At 46.4% G+C, this 22,494-nt stretch overlaps 1 protein-coding gene across 1 annotated transcript in view; it reads left to right on the top strand.

Annotated features, from left to right (window-relative positions):
* LOC146871941 (STE20-related kinase adapter protein alpha-like) overlaps nt 1-22,494 on the top strand; it is a 366,775-nt gene that overhangs the window by 233,830 nt on the left and 110,451 nt on the right. The window lies entirely within an intron of this gene.

The raw sequence follows: 22,494 nt of genomic DNA, 5'->3' as shown, positions 1-22,494 counted from the left end.
ACTTTGGAATAATACCCCCATACCATTTCTGGTGATGAGGATATTATTCCCCCCTTCTAGAGGGAGAGACATGTTAAAATCCTACTTTGCTGTTTAACTCTAACCAAAGCCTCAGCATCACAAAATGGATGCTGCTGCCACAGACACAAGTCTGACCTCCTGCTGCTGGGAGTGATCCCGGCAAGGGAGGCTTGGACAATAGGTTTCCTGCTTGGGGAGGTGCTAGCACCTCCCCAGACAGACTTTAGTGTATTGGGGCAGGGAGGGCTGAAAGGAATGAGACATGCCTGGGGCACACAAGGTGTCCCATGCATAGTCCAGTTCAAACCGGTGCTGGGGCACACCAGCCCCAGTCCTGGCGCGAAACTGGACAAAGGGAAGGGGGTGTAACCACCCCCCTCCCAGGTCCCACCCATAAGGCGTGACCTAGCAGGTAACCCAGCCCCCCAGATTAGTATAAGAGTGGTAGCTGGGCCCCAGGAGATTAGATTATCCTGAACCTGCAACTTGAACAGAAACTCTGGACCTTCGACATTCGACGAAAGAAAAAGACTGAAGAATCTCCCTTGTGGCCAAGGAGTGGCTACCCTGTGCAAACAGGCACCATCAAGAGACTACCCTTTGCTTTGCTGAAGTTCTACGAGGGACCGACTGCAGAGCCCGACCAGAGCCTTGACTTCCAGACTTCTCCGACCCTGATCCACATCCACAGCCGAGCTGAGATCCGTGGAGGCGACGAGAGGCGTGGGACCGGCTACCTGGGAAAAGTGGCTAGTATCTTCCAGCGCAGCTTCTGAGGCACCCTCGAAGTTGTGCACCGGGGATTGAGAAGCCCCAACCCCAAGCACCATCTGCACCGAAGATCAGCCCCCCACACTCCACGAGTCCTGCGTGGGGCCCTTCTGCATTTTCCTGCTTGCCGCGCCTGTCCGGTTGCTTGCCCGTTGGCTAGTGGCCTCTGTGACGACGCATCCTGAAATCTTCACTGCTGGTTTGGCTCCTCCAGACTGGCTCCCGCTTCCTTGCAAAAGAGAAGCACCCCAGACCTTCCTGGTCTGCACCAGAAGCAAGTCCTCCGTTCTTCGTGGGTTCCGCTTGCCAAGGCTTGGTGAGTCCTAGTTCGACTTCGACGCCGCCGACAGCAAGAGCCTTCGTGGGACAGCTCGCCTCCTGGTCCTGGTCGTCCTCGACGTCTCCTGGTACCCGTGGCTGCAACGACAAGCTTCACCTTTCACTTGCAATCTTCACGACATCGCCTGGTTCCTTCCTGGTTCCACGTGGTCACTGGCTAGTGACCTTGACTCTGTCCCTTCTGCTTGCAGGTCTCCTCTCTTCTTGATCCCAGCCTTGGGATCCACCGGACACTCTTCACTGACTGCCTGTCAGCAACTTTCCTTCAGGCATCCATAGAAGTCCACGACGAAACCCGACGCATGTTCACACCTATGCGCCCGTGGGCTAGGTAACTTGGGTACTTCGGTGCTCACAAAGGTTGTGACTATCCTAGGGTCTAGTTTCCGAGTCTCGACTCTCTAGCTGCTTCAGAAGTGTCCTTAAACTGTTAATTTCTAACTGCTAGTAATTCTATCGACTTTTACGCATTACGCGTGAGTGTTTCCACTCTGCACCTGAATCCCGTGGGCCTCCCACTTCCTAACTGTTGCTAGTGTAGTGTAGCCCCAGCAATTCCCTAGGCATAAGCCTATCCTATTTCCGTGACAGTGGTCCTTATACCACTTCTTTAGTATATGGTTTGCGTGGCCCCTAGGGCCTAACTGTATTACTTACCTGTGTGACTTAATGTATGCTTAAATAAGACTGTGTTGTACTTACCTCTAATCTCATAAAGAGTGCTGAGGGTTTGACTAGAATAAATACACTTTATTTTATATATATATCTGTTGTGGTGTCCTTTCATTTGGTATTCAAGGGATTATATATGGTATCACAGCTGGCTTTACATGCCATTCAGAGTTTAGCCTAAGACTGCTCTTGTCCATGCTACCACTAGGATAGCTGGTCTATAAGGTTGACTTTACAACCAATCACCATAAGGGTTGTTTGGACTGATTTAAGGTGTACACTAGAATTAGTGACATCATACATCAGGCCAACTTCTCACATTGGTGAGCAGCGGTTGGGATCTGAGCTTGCTGTTGTAATACCATTGTAATCTTGAGATACTAAATTGAAAGATCACACAGATATTGTTTAGGTACATATAACATAGATTATAATACTTAAGTCCTACTGGACTTGGTGGTTGTAGGTTGAAGGGAGTAACACACCCTGACTACAACTACTAGAGAGGTTTAGTAGATACAACTAGTGTAGGTAGGTGCACACACCACACCCTCACTAGAATCATGTCCCTGAATGGAGATCACACTGATACTCCCTCAGGAGAGGAGAATCCTGGACAGATTCCCTCTAGATATGATGCATTCACTTTCCAGGAGATGAGACAACTGTGTACCTCCAGGAGATTAAAACAGGGTTCCAACCCTACCCTTAGACAGCTAGTGGAGCTTCTGGAGGCCTATGATGCTGAAAGAGCTGCCAAGTATGGTGCCATAGCTGTAGATAAGGGCCTCCCCTCCACAGAAGAGACCCCTGACTTAACTGATACAGATGAGTTAGAAGAGACCTCAGAGGAAGAGGGAGGTAGCAAGACCCCAGTCAGAAGACTTAGTCAGGCTAACTTAAGCTTGCATGGGAGCTTGCATGGGAGCTTCCCTTACAGGCCCCCAAGTAATCTTAAAAAGAGAGATGGGAGGGGGAGATCTCCCTCAGGGGACTCTCTCCACTCCTATCACTCAAGAAGCTCCAATGCTTCATCCCACAGGGGGATGACTTCCCCCCAAAGGAGAGAGCATGAGGCCAGAATGAAGGAAGCCAAACTGAGGATTGAAAGGGAAGAACTTGCCCTTGCCAAAGAGAAGCTTGCTCTGGCCAGAGAGCAAAAATTGTGTGGGTCAGAACCCACTGGTGGCAGCAACATTCCTAGAGATAGGGATAGGTCTTATGACCATAGAAACCTAAGCAAGATAGTCCCCCCATATCAGAATGGGGATGACATCCACAAGTGGATGACTGCTTTGGAGAGGGCCTGCAAAGTACAGCAGGTACCCCAGAGTCAGTGGGCAGCTATCTTGTGGCTCTCCTTTTCTGACAAAGGTAGAGACAAGCTCCTCACAGTCAGTGATGAGGATGCCAACAATTACAAAGTCCTGAAGAGTGCTCTGATAGATGGGTTTGGCTTAACCACTGAGCAATATAGGTTGTTGTTCAGAGACACCCAGAAGACACAGACACAGGACTGGTCTGATTTTGTGGATTGTGCCACTAAGGCTTTGGAAGGTTGGTTAACTGGCAGCAAGGTGCAGGACTATACAGGATTGTACAACTGGATTATGAGGGAGCAGATCCTTAGTAATTGTCAGAACCAGCTTCTCCATCAACACCTGGTAGGCTCAGATTTGACCTCTCCCCAAGAATTGGGAAAGAGGGCAGATAAATGGGTCAGGACCAGGATTAGGCCTAAAAATCAGGGTGGTGACCAAAAGAAAGATACCACCAAGCCTCAAGAGAAGGGTGGGGATAAAGCAAAAGAGAAATCTTCCTCAGGGCCCCAAAACCCCACACAGGGTGGTGGGTCCCAAGCTCCCTCCTCTACCACAGTTTAAAAGCCTTACTGCCATGAGTGTAAAACTCCTGGGCATTGGAAACCTGACAGCAGTTGCCCAAAGGCTAAAAACAAAACTGTTCCTCCAACTACTCCTGTCACACCACCTATTACTGTCAGCAGTAATCCCCCAGGTGGTGGGAGTGCCCCCCAAAATTTGGTTGGGTTTTCTTGGGGAACACAGGGGGACCCTGGCTTAGCCAATTCCCCTACAGCAGCTACTCTTGTCTGTGATGGTGGCATGGGGTTTGCCAACTTCCCTGCCTGTCCCAACACTTTGGGTAGGTACAGACAGGAGCCCTACATCAATGGTAGAAAAGCTGAGGCCTACAGAGACACTGGAGCTAGCATCACTATGGTGGCCCATAGGCTAGTTCCCTCTGAGCAGCTTTTGCCTGGTTTCTCATACCAGGTAACTAACATTGATGGCAAAAAGAACAGTCATCCCATGGCAGAGGTATGTCTCAGCTGGGGAGGTGTCACTGGCCCTAAAAGGGTGGCAGTGTCTCCAACCTTGCCTGTGGACTGCTTACTGGGGAATGACTTGGAACTCTCAGCTTGGGCTGGAGTTGAACAAGACACCCATTCTAAAATGGTAGGCCTTTCACAAAAGGGTAGTGGGGTTGTGCCGGCCACAACCCCTGTCCAAGTAGATTTCCTCCCTGAAAAGGTTGGAAGGGCAGTGGTAGCCACAGCCCAGGCAAAGACAGACTTCCCTGTAGGGACTGGCAGAGCTGTGACAGTCACAGCTCAAACCCAAACTGAGTTCCTCCCTGAAAAGGTTGGCAAGGCTGTAATGGTCTCAGCCCATACTCAGACTGACATAGGTGTAGTGAAGCCTGAAACTATGGATCACTCCACACAAATAGAGAGTAGTGGGGAGGAAGAAAAGTCTCCCTCTCCCCAGACATTAGGAAAAGGTCAGCCTCCTCAGGGATCTGACCTCACCCCTTGTGAAGGAACTGCCCCAGAGGTAGCCAGGCCTGGCCTGGCAGAGCCTCTGATGTCAGTGGCCCCTTCCAAGGTGGGACCCAGTCTGGTGCAGGTAGCCTGCCTCTCTCTACCCTGCCTCAGTCAGCCCAGGGCTGCAGAGGTCAGGGAGGCCAGTGGACCCCAAGAGGGCCCCTGTCCACAAGAACCCCCCCATCAAAAGAATGAGGATTGCCTGGCTAGTAGCCCTAGCCAGGTGATGGTTAAAAACATTCCTGAGGGATCTCTTTTACAGGTAGTTAGGGACCTCCCCCAGAGGGATTCTGTTGGGCACAGGCAAACATGGGAACTTAGGGCCCCAAACCTGACCTGTCCCTCCAGTATGCCCACAAAAGGGACCCAGCCTCCAGCTTTAGGTAGCCAGAGGCTGACTCTGAGAGCACAGTGCAACTCAGTGAAAGAAAGAAAGGCATCCATGGTGGAGGATGATTGGAGGAAGCTGAGGCCTCACTTTGAGGACACTCACTTCAGTACTCCATCTCAACACCAGCCTTTTACTTTGCAAAGACACACCAAAGGTAGAGATTCCCTATGGTGGAGACCCAATGATACCTTTAGGGTGAGGGAGTGCTTAGTGGACCATGAGGCAGGGGGTAACCATGCCAGTGCTGGTTCTTCCTTAGATGGCCACTTAGGCAATAGAGGCTTACCTTGTCAAGGCCAGCCTTATCTCCTTTCGTTTGGGGGGGGGGGGTTGTGTAGGAAGGTGGATATCTGACTGTGGTTACCCCCAACTTTTTGCCTAGTGTCTAGCTGGTTTTTCGACTTAGTTGGCCTGAGATCCTGCCATTCAGGGTCTCAGGCTGTCTGCTCTCTCTTTAAAATGGACTCCATGTACCCTAGGTACATTCCCAATTGGTAAGGATCACCTTATTGGACCCTGTACAGTGTACCCTAGGTACCCAGGGCATAGATGTACCCTAGGCCTCCCAGGGGCTGCAGCATGTATTATGCCACCCCTGGTCTGGCCTTCCAATCAGACACAACTGGCTGATCACTCAGCTGGGGCAAGGTCGTGTAATCACCCCTTGCTTAGATATAGTATACCTATATCTACTCTTAAAATAGACACATGTGTACCTATCAGCCACTCCTATGGCAGGCCTTAACAATCCTGGAGGCAGAGTGCTTGGTAACATGTGAGATGGTGTTCTAGCATGAGCTGAGCCTGTCTGCAGCTTTCTGAACCATGTCCTTATAGCTGTTCTATGATATAGCCTACCATATACTCTTAAAGTGCCTTATAATCTTAAACGGTTATGGTAACTATGGTTTGGCTTTATCAAAACATGTCGTGTAAGGTGTCTAACACTTTGGAATAATACCCCCATACCATTTCTGGAGATGAGGATATTATTCCCCCTTCTAGAGGGAGAGACATGTTAAAATCCTACTTTGCTGTTTAACTCTAACCAAAGTCTCAGCATCACAAAATGGATGCTGCTGCCACAGACACAAGTCTGACCTCCTGCTGCTGGGAGTGATCCCGGCAAGGGAGGCTTGGACAATAGGTTTCCTGCTTGGGGAGGGGCTAGCACCTCCCCAGACAGACTTTAGTGTATTGGGGCAGGGAGGGCTGAAAGGAATGAGACATGCCTGGGGCACACAAGGTGTCCCATGCATAGTCCAGTTCAAACCGGTGCTGGGGCACACCAGCCCCAGTCCTGGCGCGAAACTGGACAAAGGGAAGGGGGTGTAACCATCCCCGTCCCAGGTCCCACCCATAAGGCGTGACCTAGCAGGTAACCCAGCCCCCCAGATTAGTATAAGAGTGGTAGCTGGGCCCCAGGAGATTAGATTATCCTGAACCTGCAACTTGAACAGAAACTCTGGACATTCGACAAAAGAAGAAGACTGAAGAATCTACCTTGTGGCCAAGGAGTGGCTACCCTGTGCAAACAAGCACCATCAAGAGACTACCCTTTGCTTTGCTGAAGTTCTACGAGGGACCGACTGCAGAGCCCGACCAGAGCCTTGACTTCCAGACTTCTCCGACCCTGATCCACATCCACAGCCGAGCTGAGATCCGTGGAGGCGATGAGAGACGTGGGACCGGCTACCTGGGAAAAGTGGATAGTATCTTCCAGCGCAGCTTCTGAGGCACCCTCGAAGTTGTGCACCGGGGATTGAGAAGCCCCAACCCCAAGCACCATCTGCACCGAAGATCAGCCCCCCACACTCCACGAGTCCTGCGTGGGGCCCTTCTGCATTTTCCTGCTTGCCGCGCCTGTCCGGTTGCTTGCCCGTTGACTAGTGGCCTCTGTGACGATGCATCCTGAAATCTTCACTGCTGGTTTGGCTCCTCCAGACTGGCTCCCGCTTCCTTGCAAAAGAGAAGCACCCCAGACCTTCCTGGTCTGCACCAGAAGCAAGTCCTCCGTTCTTCGTGGGTTCCGCTTGCCAAGGCTTGGTGAGTCCTAGTTCGACTTCGACGGCGCCGACAGCAAGAGCCTTCGTGGGACAGCTCGCCTCCTGGTCCTGGTCATCCTCGAAGTCTCCTGGTACCCGTGGCTGCAGCGACAAGCTTCACCTTTCACCTGCAATCTTCACGACATCGCCTGGTTCCTTCCTGGTTCCACGTGGTCACTGGCTAGTGACCTTGACTCTGTCCCTTCTGCTTGCAGGTCTCCTCTCTTCTTGATCCAAGCCTTGGGATCCACCGGACACTCTTCACTGACTGCCTGTCAGCAACTTTCCTTCAGGCATCCATAGAAGTCCACGACGAAACCCGACGCAAGTTCACACCTATGCACCCGTAGCCCGTGGGCTAGGTAACTTGGGTACTTCGGTGCTCACAAGGGTAGTGACTATCCTAGGGTCTAGTTTCCGAGTCTCGACTCTCTAGCTGCTTCAGAAGTGTCCTTAAACTGTTAATTTCTAACTGCTAGTAATTCTATCGACTTTTACGCATTACGCGTGAGTGTTTCCACTCTGCACCTGAATCCCGTGGGCCTCCCACTTCCTAACTGTTGCTAGTGTAGTGTAGCCCCAGCGATTCCCTAGGCCTATCCTATTTCTGTGACAGTGGTCCTTATACCACTTCTTTAGTATACGGTTTGCGTGGCCCCTAGGGCCTAACTGTATTACTTACCTGTTTGACTTAATGTATGCTTAAATAAGACTGTGTTGTACTTACCTCTAATCTCATAAAGAGTGCTGAGGGTTTGACTAGAATAAATACACTTTATTTTATATATATATATCTGTTGTGGTGTCCTTTCATTTGGTATTCAAGGGATTATATATGTTATCACAGCTGGCTTCACATGCCATTCAGAGTTTAGCCTAAGACTGCTCTTGTCCATGCTACCACTAGGATAGCTGGTCTATAAGGTTGACTTTACAACCAATCACCATAAGGGTTGTTTGGACTGATATAAGGTGTACACTAGAATTAGTGACATCATACATCAGGCCAACTTCTCACATGACGGACCCCTTCAACTTTGGCCATGCATGCAGAGCGATGTCTCCAGCTGCCTCATTCGTGGCATCCTTGGAGATCACTGTACTTGTGTATGTAGTCTGTTGACATGACTTCATGTGGACATGTTCCTTTTTAGGCTGTATGCATGTGTGTACTCCCAGCCTCGCACACATGTGTTACATGTACTGCAGGGTCTTTGTGCACCTGACTGACAATTGTGGCATTTGGATCTGTGGGTACTCCACCCTTTTTTTTCCATGGGCACTGCTGGGGGCCTCTGCACCCACCCCTCCTGTGTCTGGGCACTGCTGGAAGTGATAGGCACCCACCCCTCCTGTGTCTGGGCACTGCTGGGAGGACTCTGCACCCACCCCTCCTGCGTCTGGGCACTGCTGGGAGGACTCTGCACCCACCCCTCCTGCGTCTGGGCACTGCTGGGGGGACTCTACACCCACCCCTCCTGTGTCTGGGCACTGCTGGGAGGACTCTGCACCCACCCCTCCTGCATCTGGGCACTGCTGGGGGGACTCTGCACCCACCCCTCCTGTGTCTGGGCACTGCTGGAAGTGATAGGCACCCACCCCTCCTGTGTCTGGGCACTGCTGGGAGGACTCTGCACACACCCCTCCTGTGTCTGAGCACTGCTGGGAGGACTCTGCACACACCCCTCCTGTGTCTGGGCACTGCTGGGAGGACTCTGCACACACCCCTCCTGTGTCTGGGCACTGCTGGGGGGACTCTACACCCACCCCTCCTGTGTCTGGGCACTGCTGGAAGTGATAGGCACCGACCCCTCCTGTGTCTGGGCACTGCTGGGAGGACTCTGCACCCACCCCTCCTGCGTCTGGGCACTGGTGGGGGGACTCTACACCCACCCCTCCTGTGTCTGGGCACTGCTGGGAGGACTCTACACCCACCCCTCCTGCATCTGGGCACTGCTGGAAGTGATAGGCACCCACCCCTCCTGTGTCTGGGCACTGCTGGGAGGACTCTGCACACACCCCTCCTGTGTCTGGGCACTGCTGGGAGGACTCTGCACACACCCCTCCTGTGTCTGGGCACTGCTGGGGGGACTCTACACCCACCCCTCCTGTGTCTGGGCACCGCTGGGAGGACTCTGCACACACCCCTTCTGTGTCTGGGCACTGCTGGAAGTGATAGGCACCCACCCCTCCTGTGTCTGGGCACTGCTGGGAGGACTCTGCACACACCCCTTCTGTGTCTGGGCACTGCTGGAAGTGATAGGCACCCACCCCTCCTGTGTCTGGGCACTGCTGGGAGGACTCTGCACCCACCCCTCCTGCGTCTGGGCACTGCTGGAAGTGATAGGCACCCACCCCTCCTGTGTCTGGGCACTGCTGGGAGGACTCTGCACACACCCCTCCTGTGTCTGGGCACTGCTGGGAGGACTCTGCACCCACCCCTCCTGCGTCTGGGCACTGCTGGGGGGACTCTACACCCACCCCTCCTGTGTCTGGGCACTGCTGGGAGGACTCTACACCCACCCCTCCTGCGTCTGGGCACTGCTGGAAGTGATAGGCACCCACCCCTCCTGTGTCTGGGCACTGCTGGGAGGACTCTGCACACACCCCTCCTGTGTCTGGGCACTGCTGGGAGGACTCTGCACACACCCCTCCTGTGTCTGGGCACTGCTGGGGGGACTCTACACCCACCCCTCCTGTGTCTGGGCACTGCTGGAAGTGATAGGCACCCACCCCTCCTGTGTCTGGGCACTGCTGGGAGGACTCTGCACACACCCCTCCTGTGTCTGGGCACTGCTGGAAGTGATAGGCACCCACCCCTCCTGTGTCTGGGCACTGCTGGGAGTACTCTGCACACACCCCTCCTGTGTCTGGGCACTGCTGGGAGGACTCTGCACCCACCCCTCCTGCATCTGGGCACTGCTGGGGGGACTCTACACCCACACCTCCTGTGTCTGAGCACTGCTGGGAGGACTCTGCACACACCCCTCCTGTGTCTGGGCACTGCTGGGAGGACTCTGCACCCACCCCTCCTGCGTCTGGGCACTGCTGGAGGGACTCTACACCCCCCCCTCCTGTGTCTGGGCACTGCTGGGAGGACTCTGCACACACCCCTCCTGTGTCTGGGCACTGCTGGGAGGACTCTGCACACACCCCTCCTGTGTCTGGGCACTGCTGGAAGTGATAGGCACCCACCCCTCCTGTGTCTGGGCACTACTGGGAGGACTCTGCACACACCCCTCCTGTGTCTGGGCACTGCTGGGAGGACTCTGCACACACCCCTCCTGTGTCTGGGCACTGCTGGGAGGACTCTGCACACACCCCTCCTGTGTCTGGGCACTGCTGGGGGGACTCTACACCCACCCCTCCTGTGTCTGGGCACTGCTGGAAGTGATAGGCACCCACCCCTCCTGTGTCTGGGCACTGCTGGGAGGACTCTGCACCCACCCCTCCTGCGGCTGGGCACTGCTGGGGGGACTCTGCACCCACCCCTCCTGTGTCTGGGCACTGCTGGAAGTGATAGGCACCCACCCCTCCTGTGTCTGGGCACTGCTGGGAGGACTCTGCACACACCCCTCCTGTGTCTGGGCACTGCTGGGAGGACTCTGCACCCACCCCTCCTGCGTCTGAGCACTGCTGGGGGGACTCTGCACCCACCCCTCCTGCGTCTGGGCACTGCTGGGAGGACTCTGCACCCACCCCTCCTGTGTCTGGCCATGTATGCTCCATACATACATGGGTGGGGGTACGGTCCGTACATGCACTGTTGGGGTGTTGCTATGCGCCGTACATGCACGGGTGGGGGTGCGCTCCATGCATACACGGGTGGGGGTACGGTCCGTACATACACTGTTGGGGTGGGGGTACGCTCCATACGTACGCGGGTGTGGGTACGCTCCAGGCATACACGGGTGGGTGTACGGTCCGTACATACACTGTTGGGGTGGGGGTACGCTCCATGCGTACGTGGGTGTGGGTACGCTCCATGCATACACGGGTGGGGGTACGGTCCCTACATACACGGGTGGGGGTACGGTCCGTACATGCACTGTTGGGGTGTTGGTACGCGCCGTACATGCACGGGTGGGGGTGCGGCCCATACCCATGCCTTTGGAACATGGGTACGGGCCGTACCGCCATTATTTAGGTGACGTAGGGGTGGGCGTGGTACGACTCGTACCCACGCTCTTAAGGCGTGGGTACGGTACGTACCGGACTTGTTGTGTTGCCGGTTCGCGTGTACATCCACTTCTGTTGCTGGACACGCCCCCACCCCCTCGAAGTGACCAGGCCCTGAAGGTCAGGTATGTCCAGGGCATGTATGCATTGTGACTTGGGTGGGGGTTTTGTGTCCTGCCCCTGCCCCCCCCCCCTTTGCCCCTGGGTGTTGTTCTGACCCTCTGCGTCGGTTCCTGTAGAGCAGGTGGACTGCTATGAGGGCTGGGATGACACGTAGGTTCGGGTCCATGGCTGTCCGTCGCGTACAGGTGCTCCTTGCACGCGTCGTCCTGATTTCCCGGCAGTTTTTGGCAGCCGGAGAATTTTTTCCGTGCGGGATGACGTCGGTGCGGTTCGTACTTCCTGGTTCGTGAAACGCTGCCTGAAAGCGTCCCGACGTCACGTCGGCGCTTTCCCCGGATCACATTTGTATGTATATTATTGTCGGTCGGTGTTTTGTACGACTCGTACGGAAATGGTGTTTCCATGCGAATCGTACTTCCATGTTTGTAATGTTTTTTTCCCGGGTACGAGTCGGACGGAGAAAACACTCCGACCGACGGTTCGTACCCGGTTTTTCCAGGATCAGAATCAGCACCTGTATGTGTGTAAACTGTTGGGTAATTTTAAGGCGTAATTTGTATGTAGAGAAAGGTTTAGTTAATGGTGCAATGGGTAAAGTGGTGGATTTTGTGAATTATCAGAAAAAAGAAGGAATTGAATTTTTAAAAATTACATTTGATCAGATTGATGAAGTTAAAGAAATTGGTCGTTGTTCAGTTCGTTTTTTGCTTGTTAAAGATTTATATGTCCGTAGGAAACAATTTCCATTTTCTCTGGCATATGCAGTGACTATTCATAAATCTCAAGGATTAAGTGTAGACAGTGCATTGGTGAACATTGGATCTACTGTATTTAAAGAGGGTATGGCATATGTTCCTTTGTCGCGAGTCAGAACATTATCTGGTTTATTTTTGATTGATTTTGATGAGACAAAGGTTACTGCATATGCAAACTGTGTAAAAGAGTATAATAGGTTAAGAAGGGTGTATGCCTCAAATTTAGGTCAATATCCTGTATTTGAAAAGCGTATGGTTAGTCGAAAAAGAAGGTTAGAGAATATCTGTTCTGAAGGTATCAAGAAAAGAAAAGAAGAAGATAATGTTGTGATTGCAGGTAAAAAGAAATTGGACACTGTTGAAGAGATTGTTGGTTATCAGTTTGAAAATAGTTCTGGTGTCAACTGCTATTCTAATGTAGTGGTCAATGTTGTTTTTTATCTGGAAGGTTTGCAAGCACAAATTATGCAGAATCGGGAAAAAATATTTTGTTCTCTGTTGCATTCTGTTTATGAAAAATTAACAACAGATAGAAATAAAATACAATCTGTTTCAGATGTTCGTAATCTTTTGGATGTGTGTTCTGGTTCTACACAATTTACACAAAATATCCAACAAGATGCTCAGGAATTTTTAATGTATATGCTTACAATTTTTGAAAATGAAGGTGTAGAAATAGAAAATATTTTTACCCTTTCTTACAAATGGGAACATTATTGTGAAAATTGCATGTATACATGTAGCACCAATGTAGACACAGAGATTTCTGTATTTAACATTACCAGACTGTAAATCAGTGTCTTTCAATAAATTAGTGAAAGGTGCAATTCAAAATATGGAGTGTAGCCAATGTAAATCAGAAATGTTATCCACATTATTCTTAACAAAATATGGAAAATACATAATTTTAATGATGCAACCTTGTACAGCTGACGGAAGAATATTGGATACTTTAATAAAACAATTTGTAGCAGCTCAACTATCAATATCAGGAAGGACTTTTGTAGCAATTGCAATAGTTTTCCATGATGGTCCTTTCACCACATCTGGACATTACGCTGACTATCTAAAATGTGACAAAGGCTGGACACTTTGTAATGATGCCCAGTTGGTTTTCAAACAACGTTTGCCTAGGGAATTACAAAATTCCTACCTAATATTTTTAAAGCCAAAGTTTTAGGAAGATAATTCACTCTCTGAGGAATTTATTATTATAATTTAATAGGACTACCACTGGACAATTTACATAAAGAAGAAGTGCAAAAATACCATTTGGCCTCAAAGAAAGGTATATTTTTGAATTATGGACTTTTTGGTGGTCATTTATTCGGTGATTATTTTAATGCCGAAACATTTACAGTTTTTATAAGTTAAAGTTATAAAATGTTGTAATCTGTAAGCATTTCATATATGTATGATTTGTATTTTCTGGTATTTTACTGAGAATAGTATGTTGGTTTTTTTTTAACAATCTTTCTGATTGTTTTTTTTTTGCCCGCTGTTAAGTGATGAGTACCATTGAAATCACTGTTTCGAGTGAAATTCAATATATTCTGAGAACAGCATAAAAGGCAAACAAATTACTTTGTGGAAATTATGTTGTGTTGTAAAAAATGTATTATTATATGTTATAACTTTTTTTTTCTTTTCTTTCACAGATCCAAATTTTAAAATAAGCAATTTTTAAGAATTTACATTTGAATGAAAAACAGCAAAAAATGAATACCATTTTTTATTCCTATTACTGTGAAGGTAAGTTTAACTAAGTCTCAATATGCAGAATGAAGAGGCCTGCAAGAAGCTACAAAGTTGAAACACGTTTCCAAGAACACTCTGTTTATGTAGTTTTGAAATCTGACCATAATCAGATATCATGTGACCTGCAAAAAAAGAGATTTGAGGGGTTCATAATATTTCACCTTTTTAGCTGTTGAAGGACCGCAATCATTTCAATAATTCTTCTTTGAACATCTTTGCAGACAAAACTCTGTGCTTACCTTCTATCATTCGCAAGGAAATTTAAAAACGGAAATATGTCACTTTTTGTAACATAGTTATTGTGCAAGATACTCTTTTATATTTACAAAGAGAGGAAAAGGCACTCTGTGCACTTTGTATACTCCATGTAAATACAACCTCATCATTTAGACCACTTTGTGTTGAAAGGGTGTTCTATAAGTGTTGTTGTGCATGATTGCACTTAATACTCATAGAACAAGACACATGTCTAGATTTATCAGAAATCATAAATCTCGATATGTGTGTGAATGGTGCACCATTCTACAATTGGTGTAGGAAAGCACAACAAAGAGAATTGTTTTAATTTCTCCACATTTTTATATCTTCAATGCATGCTGAAATGTTCAGCATACATTGAAGGAGAAAATGCATTTTCTCATTGTTTTTGTGCAGGAAGGTGAACCCCTCAAATCTCTTTTTTTGCAGGTCACATGATATCTGATTATGGTCAGATTTCAAAACTACATAAACAGAGTGTTCTTAGAAACGTGTTTCAACTTTGTAGCTTCTTGCAGGCCTCTTCATTCTGCATATTGAGACTCAGTTAAACTTACCTTCACAGTAATAGGAATAAAAAATGGTATTAATTTTTTGCTGTTTTTCATTCAAATATAAATTCTTAAAAATTGCTTATTTTAAAATTTGGATCTGTGAAAGAAAAGAAAAAAAAAGTTATAACATATAATAATACATTTTTTACAACACAACATAATTTCCACAAAGTAATTTGTTTGCCTTTTTTGCTGTTCTCAGAATATATTGAATTTCACTCGAAATAGTGATTTCAATGGTACTCATCACTTAACAGCGGGCAAAAAAAAAAACCAATCAGAAAGATTGTTAAAAAAACCCAACATACTATTCTCAGTAAAATACCAGAAAATACAAATCATACATATATGAAATGCTTACAATTACAACATTTTATAACTTTAACTTATAAAAACTGTAAATGATGCCGCATTAAAATAATCACCGAATAAATGACCACCAAAAAGTCCATAATTCAAAAATATACCTTTCCTTGAGGCCAAATGGTATTTTTGCACTTCTTCTTTATGTAAATTGTCCAATGGTAGTCCTATTAAATTATAATAATAAATTCCTCAGAGAGTGAATTATCTTCCTAAAACTTTGGCTTTAAAAATATTAGGTAGGAATTTTGTAATTCCCTAGGCAAACGTTGTTTGAAAACCAACTGGGCATCATTACAAAGTGTCCAACCTTTATCACATTTTGGATAGGCAGTGTAATGTCCAGATGTGGTGGAAGGACCATCATGGAAAACTATTGCAATTGCTACAAAAGTCCTTCCTGATATTGATAGTTGAGCTGCTACAAATTGTTTTATTAAAGTATCCAATTTTCTTCCGTCAGCTGTACAACGTTGCATCATTAAAATTATGTATTTTCCATATTTTGTTAAGAATAATGTGGATAACATTTCTGATTTACATTGGCTACACTCCATGTTTTGAATTGCACCGTTCACTAATTTATTGAAAGACACTGATTTACAGTCTGGTAATGTTAAATACAGAAATCTCTCAGTGTCTACATTGGTGCTACATGTATACATGCAATTTTCACAATAATGTTCCCATTTGTAAGAAAGGCCAAAAATATTTTCTATTTCTACACCTTCTTTTTCAAAAATTGTAAGCATATACATTAAAAATTCCTGAGTATCTTGTTGGATATTTTGTGTAAATTGTGTAGAACCAGAACACACATCCAAAAGATTACGAACATCTGAAACAGATTGTATTTTACTTCTATCTGTTGTCAATTTTTCATAAACAGAATGCAACAGAGAACAAAATCTTTTTTCCCGATTCTGCATTATTTGTGTTTGCAAACCTTCCAGATATGAAACAACATTGACCACTACATTAGCATAGCAGTTGACACCAGAACTATTTTCAAACTGGTAACCAACAATCTCTACAACAGTGTCCAATTTCTTTTTACCTGCAATCGCAACATTATCTTTTTCTTTTCCCTTCTTGACATCTTCAGTACAGATAATCTCTAACCTTCTTTTTCAACCAACCACACGCTTTTCAAATACAGGATATTGACCTAAATTTGGAGCATACACCCTTCTTAACCTATTATACTCTTTTACACAGTTTGCATCTGCAGTAACCTTTGTCTCACCAAAATCAATCAAAAACAAACCAGATAATGTTCTGACTCGCGACAAAGCAACATATGCCATACCCTCTTTAAATACAGTAGATCCAATGTTCACCAATGCACTGTCTACACTTAATCCTTGAGATTTATGAATAGTCACTGCATATGCCAGAGAAAATGGAAATTGTTTCCTCCGAACATATAAATCTTTAACAAGCAAAAAACGAACTGAACAACGACCAATTTCTTTAACTTCATCAATCTGATCAAATTAAATTTTTAAAAATTCAATTCCTTCTTTTTTCTGATGATTCACAAAATCCACCACTTTACCCATTGCACCATTAACTAAACCTTTCTCTACATCCAAATTACGCCTTAAAATTACCCGACAGTTTACACACACACACAGTGTCTTTTCCAAACCAGCAGTTTTAGATATTTTTTTTTCTAAACAATCTAGTTTTGATCTCAACTTACCCGTCAAAATAATAGTGATTGCTTCATGTAGTATTTTATTGATGGCTTCCATTTTAACAATTTCTTCATTTTCCAATTTTAATAATTCTTCGTTGAATATTGAACACTCACGCAGTGTCGGCATTAAGCAAATCACTGACTTATTTTTATCAATTTCCATGTACACTTTTGCAGCAACTGCATTTTCATTTGGAAAGACATTGCAAAGTAATCGACTCTCCAAAGCTTCTTTCCCTTTTTTTGAAAGAATTCCAATTCTTATATCTTGAAGAATACTTCCATATTCAGCATCATTTGCCTGTCGCATATTTGTTGTCAGTTCTTTGTATTCAAAATTACTCCAAATGTTCACATTACCAACACTGCCAAGAGACTTTCTGGTATCTTCATGGGCAAGTGTTTTAAATACCAATTGTCCTTTTACCGGTGTCAGTTGCAGTAGATCTCCAAAAACTATGACGTGTTTTCCTCCAAATAACACGTCGTACTCTGTTTTAAGAATTTGCTGCATTCTTAAATGCACAAAGGCAAGCATCAAGTTTGAAACCATGCTTACCTCATCAATAATGAGAAGTTTCATTTTCTTCAGCACTCTTGAAACTTCACAACAAGCTTCTCCAGATAGCCTTGTGGTATTCCAATTTGTTCTCATGCTCTACTGGCAGCATTAGTAAACGATGTAAAGTAATTCCTTTAATGTTATGTGCTGCCAACCCAGTTGGAGCAGTGACAACACAAGACAAATGCGACTCCGTTGTTTTTTGCAGATAACTTGTAATTACTTTAATTAAGAAACTCTTTCCTGTTCCAGCTTGACCACTCACATACATTCAGATAGGTTGAAATGATGTACATGAGCACACTCTCTTTTCATGAAGTAATCCATGGTCAATCTGCTCTTTCACTTGCTGATATATTTGTTTCTGTTCAACATTTAGTTGCTCTTCCAAGTTTCCTAACTGTATTGCATCTTCTTGTGCTTGATACGTTGCTGTTTCCACCTCATTCATTGCAATCGCTGCTTCATTTTCAACAATTGGTTGTCCTAGTGGATCTTGACTCAGTGTAGCAGAACTTTGACTGTCTTGAGAACTGTCTCTAGCAATCTCAGCTGCAATTGTAGCTTCTTGATCAATTTCATCATTCAACATTTTCACATAATTTGCGAAAGCACTGCATTGTATGCTAGCTTTACAAGCATTGTAGGAGAGTAGGATCTGCACTTGTGTTGTCCCCACTTTTTTTCTGATGTATACACTGGTTTCTGGCTATAGTCTGGCTGGGTCCCTGCTAATCAGGGCCCCAGTCTAACTGATCTCTCTAAACAACTTGGTGTGCATATTAGATGCACTAGTGATTGGATACTGTGGTACCTTATGAGCCCCTAGTATATGGTACCTTAGGTACCCAGGGCATTGGTACTTCACAGGCCTACCAGGGGCTGCAGCATGTATTATGCCACCCCTGGGAAGCACTCACAATCTGACACCACAGGCCTGCTACTGCAGCCTGTGTGAGGTAGTGTTAGCACTCCTCACTGAGGTATAGGTTCCTATATCTCACCATACACACACATATAAACCGATCAGTCACCCCTATGGTAGGCCCTATCAATCCCAAGGGCAGGGTGCATGGTTTACTATGTGAGGGGGTGCTTCTGCCTGAGCAGGACCCCTCTGCAGCTGGCAGAGTTCATTCTCTGCTGCTGTTTGTGGATGTGGTTAAACCATATACTCTTAAGTGCATTATAACCTCGCGGTAAATGCTAACTTTGGAATGACTGCATCAAAACATGTCATGTTTGGTGTCAAACAACTTGGAATCCTACCCCCACACCAGTAACTGGTGTGGGAGTAGGATCCCACCCTTCTAGAGGGGACGACATGTGTACACTGTACTACACGGTAGAAATCATCTAGAGCCCTGGCATCACAAAATGGATGCCACCAGCACAGACACCGGGCTGCCCTCCTGCTGCTGACCGAAACTCGCAGTGGAGGGAGCTCAACAAAGGGTTTCCTGTCACAGGGAGGTGTCACCACCTCCCAGACAGGATTTAGTGTATTGGAGCTGGGTGGGTGCACTCTTAGAGTGCTTTGAAGTCCTGCACTGGGGGAGCAGTAGGCTCCTCTGTGCATATGCCTGCTCAAACCGGTTCAGGGGCTACCTGCCCCTGCTCTGGCGCGAAACTGGACAAAGGGAAGTGGGTGTAACCACCCACTACCCTGACCCTCCTAGAGGAGTGGTCATAGAGCTAGTCCCTCCCATCTTTTCACTATAAGATACCACACATTGCCAATGCAATTTAGATTACACCTGGACGACGCTCTACGAAGAAGAATCCTGGCCCTTCAACTTTCCACTATCTCTAGAAAACCGAAGGATCTCCCTTGGAGTCAAGGAGTGACTCCCCTGCTTGGCAGGCACCAAAACTACTGAACTACGGTTGCAAACTTTACCGCTCCCGCCGGAGCCCGAAGTCCCTGCATCCCCTGAAGCAGATTTCCTGACCTCTCGACGGCCATTTTGAGTCCCCAGCGAAGCTGTGGCATCTGGACCCCACGAGTGACGAGGAACAGCAATACCAGGGAACCGTGCACTGATTTCGAGTGCAAGCCCTAATCTACGTACTACAACTTTGTGCTTTGGACCACTTGATGTCCAAGTCCCTAGCAGGTCTAGTCCCGAAAATCAGTGGCCTACCTTGTCCCGAGTGACCGTGGGCTACTAGTCAACTTTTCCTGCAAAGGCGTCTTTGCAGTTGCTTGCCCATTGGCTAGTAACTCTCCAGAAGACTTCTGCTTCAACTTCAAGGGCTCGCCTGGTTGCTCTGGGTCTGCCTTCACTTCCCCTTGCTGGGTAAGTCCATCGGACCTTGCTGGTCTGATCCATCGACAATCTTCCATCCACACAAGAATTGCAGTTGCCAAGGCTTGTTGGCTCCAAACCGAGTGCCGACACCGTCAACAGCTGCAGACGTCATGGGACCCTCCGAATCCAGCTGTTGGTCATCATCGATCCCTCCTGGAGCTCGTGAGTGAAGAGACAAAACAACATCAGCGACCTGAAGCGACGCGACAGCTGTGGTCATCCATCTCGCTGGCCACCGGTCACTGGCAAGTGACTTTGAACTCTGTCCCCTCAATTTCTAGGTCTTCTACAACTCCAATCCATCTTCGGATTCCAGCGGACACTTCTCTCGACGACACAAGCAGCAAGTCTTCAGTGATTCCCATTGAAAACAGCATCGCGACCCGACACCAAAGGACACCTATGCACCCGGCTTCCCTGGGTGAGGTAACTCTTGCATGAAGGTGTCCAAGTGTGCATTGGCTATCGAAATACTTACCCTGTAAGTTGTTTGCTTGTTTTCCACTCCGAAGTGCCCTAGAACTATAAAATACAAACCGCGACATTTGCCATTGAAACGTATGAGAATCCCGCGTGTGTGTTTAGACACTGCACGCGTCTCCTGTGGGCTGATTACTTACCTGCTAACACTGCAGAAGTGAAGCCCCAGCGATTCCCAAGGCCCTAGGCCTCTTACTTTTGCAAGTCGAGTTTGTTAACCCACTATTTTAGTATATGGTCTGGTACGCCCCTAGGGCTACAGCCATATTTGTGCTTAATTTATTGAGAACTGTTGATCTTTTGAATGTTTACCTGAGTCTAATCTCATAAAGAGATTATTAGAGTATATTTAGAAATAAATACATATATATTTGATATATATACCTGTGTGGTGTCTTTTCATTTGGTAATTCAAGAGATTATACGGTAAAACAAGCTGCTTTACATTCATCAGAGACTTAGCCTGAAGGCTGCTCTCCACAGCTACCACTAGGATAGCTTTCTTTAAAAGGTTGTCTTTAAACCTATCTATCAAGAGTCGAATTGGACTGGTGCAAGGTGGCCACTATAACTAGTGACCAGCATATGCCAGGCCAACTTCTCACAAGCATTAAATGAATCTTCATAGCTGGGAAAATCTCCAAGTAATTCCAGTTCAGAACGCCATGGTTTGAACATTTGCAAAAGGGCTAAATAGTAAAATTCCCTTTTGTCAGCAGTGTCGCAACTCAGTTTTCTGTGATTAATTACATTTCCTTTCCTTTGTTTCACCAGACATCCTTCAGAACCAATCACTCCATATTTTCCATCGTTGATGTTCTCTGTAATATTCCGTTTAAAAGTGTAGTTTTGCAGCACTTCATAGAGACACATGTTCTCAAGATGATGACTTCTCTTTGGATAGTATGTGTCCAACATATTGGTTTTCAAAATATCTGTACTTTCAGGGTCATTTTCTGCTAAATATTTAATTTCTTGAACAGATTTCAGTACCCGATTTCACATTCCTGCAAGACCTAGACTCACCCAAATGATTCTTCTACTTTTGGAATATAGACTTGCAGATGATAACCGATCTGAACATTCATATGCTCCAATTTCACGATGCGATAACATCTTCAAACTGAAACTGTATAATTTCTTACTTAGAGTCTTCTCGTGAGAAATCTCTTCCCACATTTCTTTCAATTCAGTCTTTTCTGATTTAATAATGTAAGACGTTACATATCGAGCAACAGCAATGGAATTGTCCGCAACATACTGAACATCCATGTTAGCGTTCCACATGGATAAAATAACTGGATTGTAGTCATTTATGTATTTTGATTCTTCGCTTCTTCTTAAGTTGTAGGTGTTTTTCGGAGACTTTCTTGTGATGGTATGTCGTACAGCTGACATAAAACTGTTCACTCTTCCTTTGGCTAATACAGGACGTGGAAATCCAAAACGACATTTGGTATAGAACTTATCCTTTGACTTGTACTTTCGTCGACAGTATTTTCCACACCTATGGCTTTGAAATCGTAAGAGTTGTTGTTTTAAGTTTTTCTCTTCTCTGGTATTTGGAAGAGCACATGTAGCATAATCTTCAATGAAAGACAAAACAGTTTCATCTGAATCTGTTCCAAATTTGGGGGCGTCCTTGACCCATAACATATGTATGTGAGGAGCACCTCTTGCTTGATACTCCTTTCTCCACAACTTCTCCAAGAGGAGGATTCTTTTTATTGCAGATGAAAGACATCATAGCTTCAAATCTATGATTGAAATATCTGCATACATTGACAGGATCCAAAGAGCACTATTCTCCAGGTGTCTTGTATTCAATATTTTTTATATTGGAATTTGCCTCTCGAAGAAATTCAAGTAAATCATCCCAAGCATACTCAGCACAGCTTAGTGTAACAAACCATGTAGGAGTTCCCAAGTTCCGTAGCATGCATTTCAGTTATCCATGTCGACGGTACAAATATTCATTAGTCCCACACAGACATGCCATCAGATTAATCAACTGAGATTCTAAATGATCATCTCTCTGATGCACTTTATCCATAAAATCCTTTGCAGTTACATTTGATGCATTCCAGTTTTTAAAATGTGATTTACTGCATATGAAAGTCCAGACAAGTCACTTTCAAACAGAAGATGAAACATATAAGGGATACATTCTCGAAATCTTGGATCTTCTGCATATAATCTTGTTGTCCGATATTCCGATGCAGGAATCTGCACAGGACGTTCATTATATCGTCCACCTTTTCCTGTTGGAAATAACTGCGGGAAACAACGAGCTTCCAAGCTCTCTTCCCATACACTCATGGGACTTCCTGTTGCTTTTTTCATTTGAAACAACTCAATTGTATT

Source organism: Triturus cristatus, chromosome 1_1 (assembly GCF_964204655.1).
Source record: "Triturus cristatus chromosome 1_1, aTriCri1.1, whole genome shotgun sequence".
In the NCBI taxonomy this organism is placed as follows: Eukaryota; Metazoa; Chordata; class Amphibia; order Caudata; family Salamandridae; genus Triturus; species Triturus cristatus.
Note: the sequence above shows the minus strand (reverse complement) of the source record. Positions and strands in the feature narration are given on the sequence as shown.